This window comes from Mchenga conophoros, linkage group LG19 (assembly GCF_057382185.1).
Source record: "Mchenga conophoros isolate Kocher_MC1m ecotype Shallow Benthic linkage group LG19, M_conophoros_male_GT1.1, whole genome shotgun sequence".
NCBI lineage: Eukaryota > Metazoa > Chordata > Actinopteri > Cichliformes > Cichlidae > Mchenga > Mchenga conophoros.
Genome location: NC_140544.1, coordinates 31,986,762 through 32,000,877, shown reverse-complemented (window position 1 = coordinate 32,000,877; position 14,116 = coordinate 31,986,762).

Here is a 14,116-nt window from a genome sequence, read left to right as displayed (position 1 = left end):
ACCCTAACCCCTAACCCTAACCCTAACCCCTAACCCCTAACCCTAACCCTAACCCTAACCCCCTAACCCTAACCCCCTAACCCTAAAAGCGAATAATTGTGAGCTAATGAGTAAAATTTCCAAAGTCACGTACATACGTTAGATTTCCATGAGCCCAAATAGGGCCTCGTTAGCTCTTTAAAATGCGGCTCAACAAGACAGTATATCATTAAATGTGAACAACAATTAACGGTACAACAGGAATACTTGATTTTGGATGGTTTTATTGAAATGAAGATGAAACGACTAACGTTAGGATTTTACAAAATCACGGCATCTCGTTGGATTTGGACTGAACTTGACAGGGCCTAATTGGCCCCTTGGAAACTTTAAAAATTAAAGCCCAGATTGGCATTAATTAATTACTGTTATTTTATTTGGTTGAATTGTGAACTAATGAGTCAAATTTTCAAAGTCACGTATATACGTTAGACTTCCATGAGCCCAAATAGGGCCTCATTAACTCTTTGAAATGCGACTCAACAAGACAGTATGTCATTAAATGTGAACAACAATTAACGATACAACATTGACCCCTTGGAAACTTTAAAAATTAAAACCCAGAAAGGCATTAATTAATTACTGTTATTTTATTTAGTTGATGACACACCCCAAGGCTTGATCAACCTGGGCGGGGCCTTCCTTGGAAGAGGGTGTCTAGTGATAAATGGCCGAAACACCCAATGATTCCAAGGTCCACTACTGATGATGTGTCCTTAAATATTACCTTAAAAAATTAAAATACACAATAATGTCAAATTAAGGAGACAATAAAAAGATAATACAATAAAATAAATAAAAAGAAAACATAATAATAAATAATAAAGGATTGAAAAGAACATGGATTCAGACTAAGAAAAGTATTTAAACAATAAGGTTAAGTGTGTAAATGAAGGGCATCATATACATGGGGAGTGGCCAAAAGTGCTGTCTCAGGGCCTCCTGGGGGCAAGCTGGTCACTTCTCAAGGACAGAAGGAGGAGGACTGAGACGGGGAAGGGAAATGGGGACTGAGCATGACGTGCGGTGGCCCGTGCCTTTCCAGTGGCCCTCCATCCAACCACCCAGTCGTCGGACGAAGTGGGGAGGGATCATTGCGTTTTCTTTCACAAATCCTAACCAGCCAGTGCCTTCGGAATACAGGTCCCTCTAGAGTCCAGTGATCCTCGTCCGGACCCCCTCCAAGTACCTACTTGTGCCCTCATACAATCAACGATTGTTCGTGAAGTGATAAGTATACTTTTTGGTTAAAATTGGAAGGCTGATCACAGTGCCAACACCGGAGATGGACATCCTTACCCAGGACTCCAACCCCTTAACCTAACCGTGGGGGACCCTAGCCAAGAAATCCAATCCTAACCCTAACCGTGGGATGTCCTGACCAGGGATTTTAACCCTAAACCTAACCAAGGATGGACTTAATTTAGATGAGTTTGTTCTGTTTCATCACTCTTCTCTCCCCTCTGTCTATCCATCTCTTGGGGGCCGAGGGGAGGAATGAGTGACAGCCCGATCCGGCGGGGAGGGAATTCTGCCAGACCGGTGGACCCCTCCTGGCTCTTCCTTCTCCTCTCTCTCTCTCTCTCTCTCTCTCTCTCTCTCTCTCTCTATCTCTATCTCTCTCTCTCTCTCCCTCCCTCTCTCCCGCTTCCTCACCTCTCAAGAGAAGGAATAGTAATAATAATAATAATAATAATGATATAATAGTACTAATAATACTAATATTAAATAATAGTAGATAATACTAATAGTAAATAATATTAATAGTACATAATAATACTAATAATAGTAAATAATAATAATAATAGTGCTAATAATACTAATAGTAGATTATAATAATATCAATAATGGATAATAGTTAATAATATAGAAATAAAATAGAATAATATAGGAAATAAAATAAAATAAAATACAATAAATCAATATAGGATTAAATAGGCTCTTCCTTCTCTTTTCTTTTTTTCTCTCTCTCTCTCTCTCTCTCTTTTTCTCTCTCTCTCTCTCTCTTTCTCACCTCTTTTTTTAAATCAGTGGGAACAAAATGGCTGCCTGTGCTCATCAGGATCCAAAATGGTGGTCCAGCTGGACATGGACTGGTTGCCCCTGGTGACAAGAAGATGGAAGACCCAAGATGGTGGAGGAACTCATCCAGATCCAATATGGCGGTTCGTTGTAAACAAATACAGTCGCCCTTGGTTACAAAATGGTGGAGGGCTAATGCTAATGCTAAGCTAATGCTAACAATTATATGACAGTGACACATGATATAGGACAATATGTACATGTGACTAGTCAACTTTATATTGAATTTCGTTGATGCTAATATGGAAGCTAACATTACACTATGGCTAAAGCTAATGATCCAAGATGGCGATTATAAACAAAATGGTTACCGTGGAGAGAAGATGGCGGATTTCAAAATGGCAGTTCAAGGATACAAAAGTGGTTGCCCTGGATACTGACCAAGTGCATGATGGGAACCAGGAAGTCAGACCAGGCAGAGCACATGGAGCTCAGGGAGCAGATGGCAGACAGGTCAGGCAGTGAGGAAGCCTCATTTGAAGAACAAGGTACAAGTAAGTGGGAATACATGATAACAAATATAGGAAACGAATGAAGGAGAAGCATCTATGTGATGATATTAATACTTTAAATTTGTAGAAGCTAAAAGCGAATAATTGTGAGCTAATGAGTAAAATTTCCAAAGTCACGTACATACGTTAGATTTCCATGAGCCCAAATAGGGCCTCGTTAGCTCTTTAAAATGCGGCTCAACAAGACAGTATATCATTAAATGTGAACAACAATTAACGGTACAACAGGAATACTTGATTTTGGATGGTTTTATTGAAATGAAGATGAAACGACTAACGTTAGGATTTTACAAAATCACGGCATCTCGTTGGATTTGGACTGAACTTGACAGGGCCTAATTGGCCCCTTGGAAACTTTAAAAATTAAAGCCCAGATTGGCATTAATTAATTACTGTTATTTTATTTGGTTGAATTGTGAACTAATGAGTCAAATTTTCAAAGTCACGTATATACGTTAGACTTCCATGAGCCCAAATAGGGCCTCATTAACTCTTTGAAATGCGACTCAACAAGACAGTATGTCATTAAATGTGAACAACAATTAACGATACAACATTGACCCCTTGGAAACTTTAAAAATTAAAACCCAGAAAGGCATTAATTAATTACTGTTATTTTATTTAGTTGATGACACACCCCAAGGCTTGATCAACCTGGGCGGGGCCTTCCTTGGAAGAGGGTGTCTAGTGATAAATGGCCGAAACACCCAATGATTCCAAGGTCCACTACTGATGATGTGTCCTTAAATATTACCTTAAAAAATTAAAATACACAATAATGTCAAATTAAGGAGACAATAAAAAGATAATACAATAAAATAAATAAAAAGAAAACATAATAATAAATAATAAAGGATTGAAAAGAACATGGATTCAGACTAAGAAAAGTATTTAAACAATAAGGTTAAGTGTGTAAATGAAGGGCATCATATACATGGGGAGTGGCCAAAAGTGCTGTCTCAGGGCCTCCTGGGGGCAAGCTGGTCACTTCTCAAGGACAGAAGGAGGAGGACTGAGACGGGGAAGGGAAATGGGGACTGAGCATGACGTGCGGTGGCCCGTGCCTTTCCAGTGGCCCTCCATCCAACCACCCAGTCGTCGGACGAAGTGGGGAGGGATCATTGCGTTTTCTTTCACAAATCCTAACCAGCCAGTGCCTTCGGAATACAGGTCCCTCTAGAGTCCAGTGATCCTCGTCCGGACCCCCTCCAAGTACCTACTTGTGCCCTCATACAATCAACGATTGTTCGTGAAGTGATAAGTATACTTTTTGGTTAAAATTGGAAGGCTGATCACAGTGCCAACACCGGAGATGGACATCCTTACCCAGGACTCCAACCCCTTAACCTAACCGTGGGGGACCCTAGCCAAGAAATCCAATCCTAACCCTAACCGTGGGATGTCCTGACCAGGGATTTTAACCCTAAACCTAACCAAGGATGGACTTAATTTAGATGAGTTTGTTCTGTTTCATCACTCTTCTCTCCCCTCTGTCTATCCATCTCTTGGGGGCCGAGGGGAGGAATGAGTGACAGCCCGATCCGGCGGGGAGGGAATTCTGCCAGACCGGTGGACCCCTCCTGGCTCTTCCTTCTCTCTCTCTCTCTCTCTCTCTCTCTCTCTCTCTCTCTCTCTCTCTATCTCTATCTCTCTCTCTCTCTCCCTCCCTCTCTCCCGCTTCCTCACCTCTCAAGAGAAGGAATAGTAATAATAATAATAATAATAATGATATAATAGTACTAATAATACTAATATTAAATAATAGTAGATAATACTAATAGTAAATAATATTAATAGTACATAATAATACTAATAATAGTAAATAATAATAATAATAGTGCTAATAATACTAATAGTAGATTATAATAATATCAATAATGGATAATAGTTAATAATATAGAAATAAAATAGAATAATATAGGAAATAAAATAAAATAAAATACAATAAATCAATATAGGATTAAATAGGCTCTTCCTTCTCTTTTCTTTTTTTCTCTCTCTCTCTCTCTCTCTCTTTTTCTCTCTCTCTCTCTCTCTTTCTCACCTCTTTTTTTAAATCAGTGGGAACAAAATGGCTGCCTGTGCTCATCAGGATCCAAAATGGTGGTCCAGCTGGACATGGACTGGTTGCCCCTGGTGACAAGAAGATGGAAGACCCAAGATGGTGGAGGAACTCATCCAGATCCAATATGGCGGTTCGTTGTAAACAAATACAGTCGCCCTTGGTTACAAAATGGTGGAGGGCTAATGCTAATGCTAAGCTAATGCTAACAATTATATGACAGTGACACATGATATAGGACAATATGTACATGTGACTAGTCAACTTTATATTGAATTTCGTTGATGCTAATATGGAAGCTAACATTACACTATGGCTAAAGCTAATGATCCAAGATGGCGATTATAAACAAAATGGTTACCGTGGAGAGAAGATGGCGGATTTCAAAATGGCAGTTCAAGGATACAAAAGTGGTTGCCCTGGATACTGACCAAGTGCATGATGGGAACCAGGAAGTCAGACCAGGCAGAGCACATGGAGCTCAGGGAGCAGATGGCAGACAGGTCAGGCAGTGAGGAAGCCTCATTTGAAGAACAAGGTACAAGTAAGTGGGAATACATGATAACAAATATAGGAAACGAATGAAGGAGAAGCATCTATGTGATGATATTAATACTTTAAATTTGTAGAAGCTAAAAGCGAATAATTGTGAGCTAATGAGTAAAATTTCCAAAGTCACGTACATACGTTAGATTTCCATGAGCCCAAATAGGGCCTCGTTAGCTCTTTAAAATGCGGCTCAACAAGACAGTATATCATTAAATGTGAACAACAATTAACGGTACAACAGGAATACTTGATTTTGGATGGTTTTATTGAAATGAAGATGAAACGACTAACGTTAGGATTTTACAAAATCACGGCATCTCGTTGGATTTGGACTGAACTTGACAGGGCCTAATTGGCCCCTTGGAAACTTTAAAAATTAAAGCCCAGATTGGCATTAATTAATTACTGTTATTTTATTTGGTTGAATTGTGAACTAATGAGTCAAATTTTCAAAGTCACGTATATACGTTAGACTTCCATGAGCCCAAATAGGGCCTCATTAACTCTTTGAAATGCGACTCAACAAGACAGTATGTCATTAAATGTGAACAACAATTAACGATACAACATTGACCCCTTGGAAACTTTAAAAATTAAAACCCAGAAAGGCATTAATTAATTACTGTTATTTTATTTAGTTGATGACACACCCCAAGGCTTGATCAACCTGGGCGGGGCCTTCCTTGGAAGAGGGTGTCTAGTGATAAATGGCCGAAACACCCAATGATTCCAAGGTCCACTACTGATGATGTGTCCTTAAATATTACCTTAAAAAATTAAAATACACAATAATGTCAAATTAAGGAGACAATAAAAAGATAATACAATAAAATAAATAAAAAGAAAACATAATAATAAATAATAAAGGATTGAAAAGAACATGGATTCAGACTAAGAAAAGTATTTAAACAATAAGGTTAAGTGTGTAAATGAAGGGCATCATATACATGGGGAGTGGCCAAAAGTGCTGTCTCAGGGCCTCCTGGGGGCAAGCTGGTCACTTCTCAAGGACAGAAGGAGGAGGACTGAGACGGGGAAGGGAAATGGGGACTGAGCATGACGTGCGGTGGCCCGTGCCTTTCCAGTGGCCCTCCATCCAACCACCCAGTCGTCGGACGAAGTGGGGAGGGATCATTGCGTTTTCTTTCACAAATCCTAACCAGCCAGTGCCTTCGGAATACAGGTCCCTCTAGAGTCCAGTGATCCTCGTCCGGACCCCCTCCAAGTACCTACTTGTGCCCTCATACAATCAACGATTGTTCGTGAAGTGATAAGTATACTTTTTGGTTAAAATTGGAAGGCTGATCACAGTGCCAACACCGGAGATGGACATCCTTACCCAGGACTCCAACCCCTTAACCTAACCGTGGGGGACCCTAGCCAAGAAATCCAATCCTAACCCTAACCGTGGGATGTCCTGACCAGGGATTTTAACCCTAAACCTAACCAAGGATGGACTTAATTTAGATGAGTTTGTTCTGTTTCATCACTCTTCTCTCCCCTCTGTCTATCCATCTCTTGGGGGCCGAGGGGAGGAATGAGTGACAGCCCGATCCGGCGGGGAGGGAATTCTGCCAGACCGGTGGACCCCTCCTGGCTCTTCCTTCTCCTCTCTCTCTCTCTCTCTCTCTCTCTCTCTCTCTCTCTCTATCTCTATCTCTCTCTCTCTCTCCCTCCCTCTCTCCCGCTTCCTCACCTCTCAAGAGAAGGAATAGTAATAATAATAATAATAATAATGATATAATAGTACTAATAATACTAATATTAAATAATAGTAGATAATACTAATAGTAAATAATATTAATAGTACATAATAATACTAATAATAGTAAATAATAATAATAATAGTGCTAATAATACTAATAGTAGATTATAATAATATCAATAATGGATAATAGTTAATAATATAGAAATAAAATAGAATAATATAGGAAATAAAATAAAATAAAATACAATAAATCAATATAGGATTAAATAGGCTCTTCCTTCTCTTTTCTTTTTTTCTCTCTCTCTCTCTCTCTCTCTTTTTCTCTCTCTCTCTCTCTCTTTCTCACCTCTTTTTTTAAATCAGTGGGAACAAAATGGCTGCCTGTGCTCATCAGGATCCAAAATGGTGGTCCAGCTGGACATGGACTGGTTGCCCCTGGTGACAAGAAGATGGAAGACCCAAGATGGTGGAGGAACTCATCCAGATCCAATATGGCGGTTCGTTGTAAACAAATACAGTCGCCCTTGGTTACAAAATGGTGGAGGGCTAATGCTAATGCTAAGCTAATGCTAACAATTATATGACAGTGACACATGATATAGGACAATATGTACATGTGACTAGTCAACTTTATATTGAATTTCGTTGATGCTAATATGGAAGCTAACATTACACTATGGCTAAAGCTAATGATCCAAGATGGCGATTATAAACAAAATGGTTACCGTGGAGAGAAGATGGCGGATTTCAAAATGGCAGTTCAAGGATACAAAAGTGGTTGCCCTGGATACTGACCAAGTGCATGATGGGAACCAGGAAGTCAGACCAGGCAGAGCACATGGAGCTCAGGGAGCAGATGGCAGACAGGTCAGGCAGTGAGGAAGCCTCATTTGAAGAACAAGGTACAAGTAAGTGGGAATACATGATAACAAATATAGGAAACGAATGAAGGAGAAGCATCTATGTGATGATATTAATACTTTAAATTTGTAGAAGCTAAAAGCGAATAATTGTGAGCTAATGAGTAAAATTTCCAAAGTCACGTACATACGTTAGATTTCCATGAGCCCAAATAGGGCCTCGTTAGCTCTTTAAAATGCGGCTCAACAAGACAGTATATCATTAAATGTGAACAACAATTAACGGTACAACAGGAATACTTGATTTTGGATGGTTTTATTGAAATGAAGATGAAACGACTAACGTTAGGATTTTACAAAATCACGGCATCTCGTTGGATTTGGACTGAACTTGACAGGGCCTAATTGGCCCCTTGGAAACTTTAAAAATTAAAGCCCAGATTGGCATTAATTAATTACTGTTATTTTATTTGGTTGAATTGTGAACTAATGAGTCAAATTTTCAAAGTCACGTATATACGTTAGACTTCCATGAGCCCAAATAGGGCCTCATTAACTCTTTGAAATGCGACTCAACAAGACAGTATGTCATTAAATGTGAACAACAATTAACGATACAACATTGACCCCTTGGAAACTTTAAAAATTAAAACCCAGAAAGGCATTAATTAATTACTGTTATTTTATTTAGTTGATGACACACCCCAAGGCTTGATCAACCTGGGCGGGGCCTTCCTTGGAAGAGGGTGTCTAGTGATAAATGGCCGAAACACCCAATGATTCCAAGGTCCACTACTGATGATGTGTCCTTAAATATTACCTTAAAAAATTAAAATACACAATAATGTCAAATTAAGGAGACAATAAAAAGATAATACAATAAAATAAATAAAAAGAAAACATAATAATAAATAATAAAGGATTGAAAAGAACATGGATTCAGACTAAGAAAAGTATTTAAACAATAAGGTTAAGTGTGTAAATGAAGGGCATCATATACATGGGGAGTGGCCAAAAGTGCTGTCTCAGGGCCTCCTGGGGGCAAGCTGGTCACTTCTCAAGGACAGAAGGAGGAGGACTGAGACGGGGAAGGGAAATGGGGACTGAGCATGACGTGCGGTGGCCCGTGCCTTTCCAGTGGCCCTCCATCCAACCACCCAGTCGTCGGACGAAGTGGGGAGGGATCATTGCGTTTTCTTTCACAAATCCTAACCAGCCAGTGCCTTCGGAATACAGGTCCCTCTAGAGTCCAGTGATCCTCGTCCGGACCCCCTCCAAGTACCTACTTGTGCCCTCATACAATCAACGATTGTTCGTGAAGTGATAAGTATACTTTTTGGTTAAAATTGGAAGGCTGATCACAGTGCCAACACCGGAGATGGACATCCTTACCCAGGACTCCAACCCCTTAACCTAACCGTGGGGGACCCTAGCCAAGAAATCCAATCCTAACCCTAACCGTGGGATGTCCTGACCAGGGATTTTAACCCTAAACCTAACCAAGGATGGACTTAATTTAGATGAGTTTGTTCTGTTTCATCACTCTTCTCTCCCCTCTGTCTATCCATCTCTTGGGGGCCGAGGGGAGGAATGAGTGACAGCCCGATCCGGCGGGGAGGGAATTCTGCCAGACCGGTGGACCCCTCCTGGCTCTTCCTTCTCCTCTCTCTCTCTCTCTCTCTCTCTCTCTCTCTCTCTCTCTATCTCTATCTCTCTCTCTCTCTCCCTCCCTCTCTCCCGCTTCCTCACCTCTCAAGAGAAGGAATAGTAATAATAATAATAATAATAATGATATAATAGTACTAATAATACTAATATTAAATAATAGTAGATAATACTAATAGTAAATAATATTAATAGTACATAATAATACTAATAATAGTAAATAATAATAATAATAGTGCTAATAATACTAATAGTAGATTATAATAATATCAATAATGGATAATAGTTAATAATATAGAAATAAAATAGAATAATATAGGAAATAAAATAAAATAAAATACAATAAATCAATATAGGATTAAATAGGCTCTTCCTTCTCTTTTCTTTTTTTCTCTCTCTCTCTCTCTCTCTCTTTTTCTCTCTCTCTCTCTCTCTTTCTCACCTCTTTTTTTAAATCAGTGGGAACAAAATGGCTGCCTGTGCTCATCAGGATCCAAAATGGTGGTCCAGCTGGACATGGACTGGTTGCCCCTGGTGACAAGAAGATGGAAGACCCAAGATGGTGGAGGAACTCATCCAGATCCAATATGGCGGTTCGTTGTAAACAAATACAGTCGCCCTTGGTTACAAAATGGTGGAGGGCTAATGCTAATGCTAAGCTAATGCTAACAATTATATGACAGTGACACATGATATAGGACAATATGTACATGTGACTAGTCAACTTTATATTGAATTTCGTTGATGCTAATATGGAAGCTAACATTACACTATGGCTAAAGCTAATGATCCAAGATGGCGATTATAAACAAAATGGTTACCGTGGAGAGAAGATGGCGGATTTCAAAATGGCAGTTCAAGGATACAAAAGTGGTTGCCCTGGATACTGACCAAGTGCATGATGGGAACCAGGAAGTCAGACCAGGCAGAGCACATGGAGCTCAGGGAGCAGATGGCAGACAGGTCAGGCAGTGAGGAAGCCTCATTTGAAGAACAAGGTACAAGTAAGTGGGAATACATGATAACAAATATAGGAAACGAATGAAGGAGAAGCATCTATGTGATGATATTAATACTTTAAATTTGTAGAAGCTAAAAGCGAATAATTGTGAGCTAATGAGTAAAATTTCCAAAGTCACGTACATACGTTAGATTTCCATGAGCCCAAATAGGGCCTCGTTAGCTCTTTAAAATGCGGCTCAACAAGACAGTATATCATTAAATGTGAACAACAATTAACGGTACAACAGGAATACTTGATTTTGGATGGTTTTATTGAAATGAAGATGAAACGACTAACGTTAGGATTTTACAAAATCACGGCATCTCGTTGGATTTGGACTGAACTTGACAGGGCCTAATTGGCCCCTTGGAAACTTTAAAAATTAAAGCCCAGATTGGCATTAATTAATTACTGTTATTTTATTTGGTTGAATTGTGAACTAATGAGTCAAATTTTCAAAGTCACGTATATACGTTAGACTTCCATGAGCCCAAATAGGGCCTCATTAACTCTTTGAAATGCGACTCAACAAGACAGTATGTCATTAAATGTGAACAACAATTAACGATACAACATTGACCCCTTGGAAACTTTAAAAATTAAAACCCAGAAAGGCATTAATTAATTACTGTTATTTTATTTAGTTGATGACACACCCCAAGGCTTGATCAACCTGGGCGGGGCCTTCCTTGGAAGAGGGTGTCTAGTGATAAATGGCCGAAACACCCAATGATTCCAAGGTCCACTACTGATGATGTGTCCTTAAATATTACCTTAAAAAATTAAAATACACAATAATGTCAAATTAAGGAGACAATAAAAAGATAATACAATAAAATAAATAAAAAGAAAACATAATAATAAATAATAAAGGATTGAAAAGAACATGGATTCAGACTAAGAAAAGTATTTAAACAATAAGGTTAAGTGTGTAAATGAAGGGCATCATATACATGGGGAGTGGCCAAAAGTGCTGTCTCAGGGCCTCCTGGGGGCAAGCTGGTCACTTCTCAAGGACAGAAGGAGGAGGACTGAGACGGGGAAGGGAAATGGGGACTGAGCATGACGTGCGGTGGCCCGTGCCTTTCCAGTGGCCCTCCATCCAACCACCCAGTCGTCGGACGAAGTGGGGAGGGATCATTGCGTTTTCTTTCACAAATCCTAACCAGCCAGTGCCTTCGGAATACAGGTCCCTCTAGAGTCCAGTGATCCTCGTCCGGACCCCCTCCAAGTACCTACTTGTGCCCTCATACAATCAACGATTGTTCGTGAAGTGATAAGTATACTTTTTGGTTAAAATTGGAAGGCTGATCACAGTGCCAACACCGGAGATGGACATCCTTACCCAGGACTCCAACCCCTTAACCTAACCGTGGGGGACCCTAGCCAAGAAATCCAATCCTAACCCTAACCGTGGGATGTCCTGACCAGGGATTTTAACCCTAAACCTAACCAAGGATGGACTTAATTTAGATGAGTTTGTTCTGTTTCATCACTCTTCTCTCCCCTCTGTCTATCCATCTCTTGGGGGCCGAGGGGAGGAATGAGTGACAGCCCGATCCGGCGGGGAGGGAATTCTGCCAGACCGGTGGACCCCTCCTGGCTCTTCCTTCTCCTCTCTCTCTCTCTCTCTCTCTCTCTCTCTCTCTCTCTCTCTCTCTCTCTATCTCTATCTCTCTCTCTCTCTCCCTCCCTCTCTCCCGCTTCCTCACCTCTCAAGAGAAGGAATAGTAATAATAATAATAATAATAATGATATAATAGTACTAATAATACTAATATTAAATAATAGTAGATAATACTAATAGTAAATAATATTAATAGTACATAATAATACTAATAATAGTAAATAATAATAATAATAGTGCTAATAATACTAATAGTAGATTATAATAATATCAATAATGGATAATAGTTAATAATATAGAAATAAAATAGAATAATATAGGAAATAAAATAAAATAAAATACAATAAATCAATATAGGATTAAATAGGCTCTTCCTTCTCTTTTCTTTTTTTCTCTCTCTCTCTCTCTCTCTCTTTTTCTCTCTCTCTCTCTCTCTTTCTCACCTCTTTTTTTAAATCAGTGGGAACAAAATGGCTGCCTGTGCTCATCAGGATCCAAAATGGTGGTCCAGCTGGACATGGACTGGTTGCCCCTGGTGACAAGAAGATGGAAGACCCAAGATGGTGGAGGAACTCATCCAGATCCAATATGGCGGTTCGTTGTAAACAAATACAGTCGCCCTTGGTTACAAAATGGTGGAGGGCTAATGCTAATGCTAAGCTAATGCTAACAATTATATGACAGTGACACATGATATAGGACAATATGTACATGTGACTAGTCAACTTTATATTGAATTTCGTTGATGCTAATATGGAAGCTAACATTACACTATGGCTAAAGCTAATGATCCAAGATGGCGATTATAAACAAAATGGTTACCGTGGAGAGAAGATGGCGGATTTCAAAATGGCAGTTCAAGGATACAAAAGTGGTTGCCCTGGATACTGACCAAGTGCATGATGGGAACCAGGAAGTCAGACCAGGCAGAGCACATGGAGCTCAGGGAGCAGATGGCAGACAGGTCAGGCAGTGAGGAAGCCTCATTTGAAGAACAAGGTACAAGTAAGTGGGAATACATGATAACAAATATAGGAAACGAATGAAGGAGAAGCATCTATGTGATGATATTAATACTTTAAATTTGTAGAAGCTAAAAGCGAATAATTGTGAGCTAATGAGTAAAATTTCCAAAGTCACGTACATACGTTAGATTTCCATGAGCCCAAATAGGGCCTCGTTAGCTCTTTAAAATGCGGCTCAACAAGACAGTATATCATTAAATGTGAACAACAATTAACGGTACAACAGGAATACTTGATTTTGGATGGTTTTATTGAAATGAAGATGAAACGACTAACGTTAGGATTTTACAAAATCACGGCATCTCGTTGGATTTGGACTGAACTTGACAGGGCCTAATTGGCCCCTTGGAAACTTTAAAAATTAAAGCCCAGATTGGCATTAATTAATTACTGTTATTTTATTTGGTTGAATTGTGAACTAATGAGTCAAATTTTCAAAGTCACGTATATACGTTAGACTTCCATGAGCCCAAATAGGGCCTCATTAACTCTTTGAAATGCGACTCAACAAGACAGTATGTCATTAAATGTGAACAACAATTAACGATACAACATTGACCCCTTGGAAACTTTAAAAATTAAAACCCAGAAAGGCATTAATTAATTACTGTTATTTTATTTAGTTGATGACACACCCCAAGGCTTGATCAACCTGGGCGGGGCCTTCCTTGGAAGAGGGTGTCTAGTGATAAATGGCCGAAACACCCAATGATTCCAAGGTCCACTACTGATGATGTGTCCTTAAATATTACCTTAAAAAATTAAAATACACAATAATGTCAAATTAAGGAGACAATAAAAAGATAATACAATAAAATAAATAAAAAGAAAACATAATAATAAATAATAAAGGATTGAAAAGAACATGGATTCAGACTAAGAAAAGTATTTAAACAATAAGGTTAAGTGTGTAAATGAAGGGCATCATATACATGGGGAGTGGCCAAAAGTGCTGTCTCAGGGCCTCCTGGGGGCAAGCTGGTC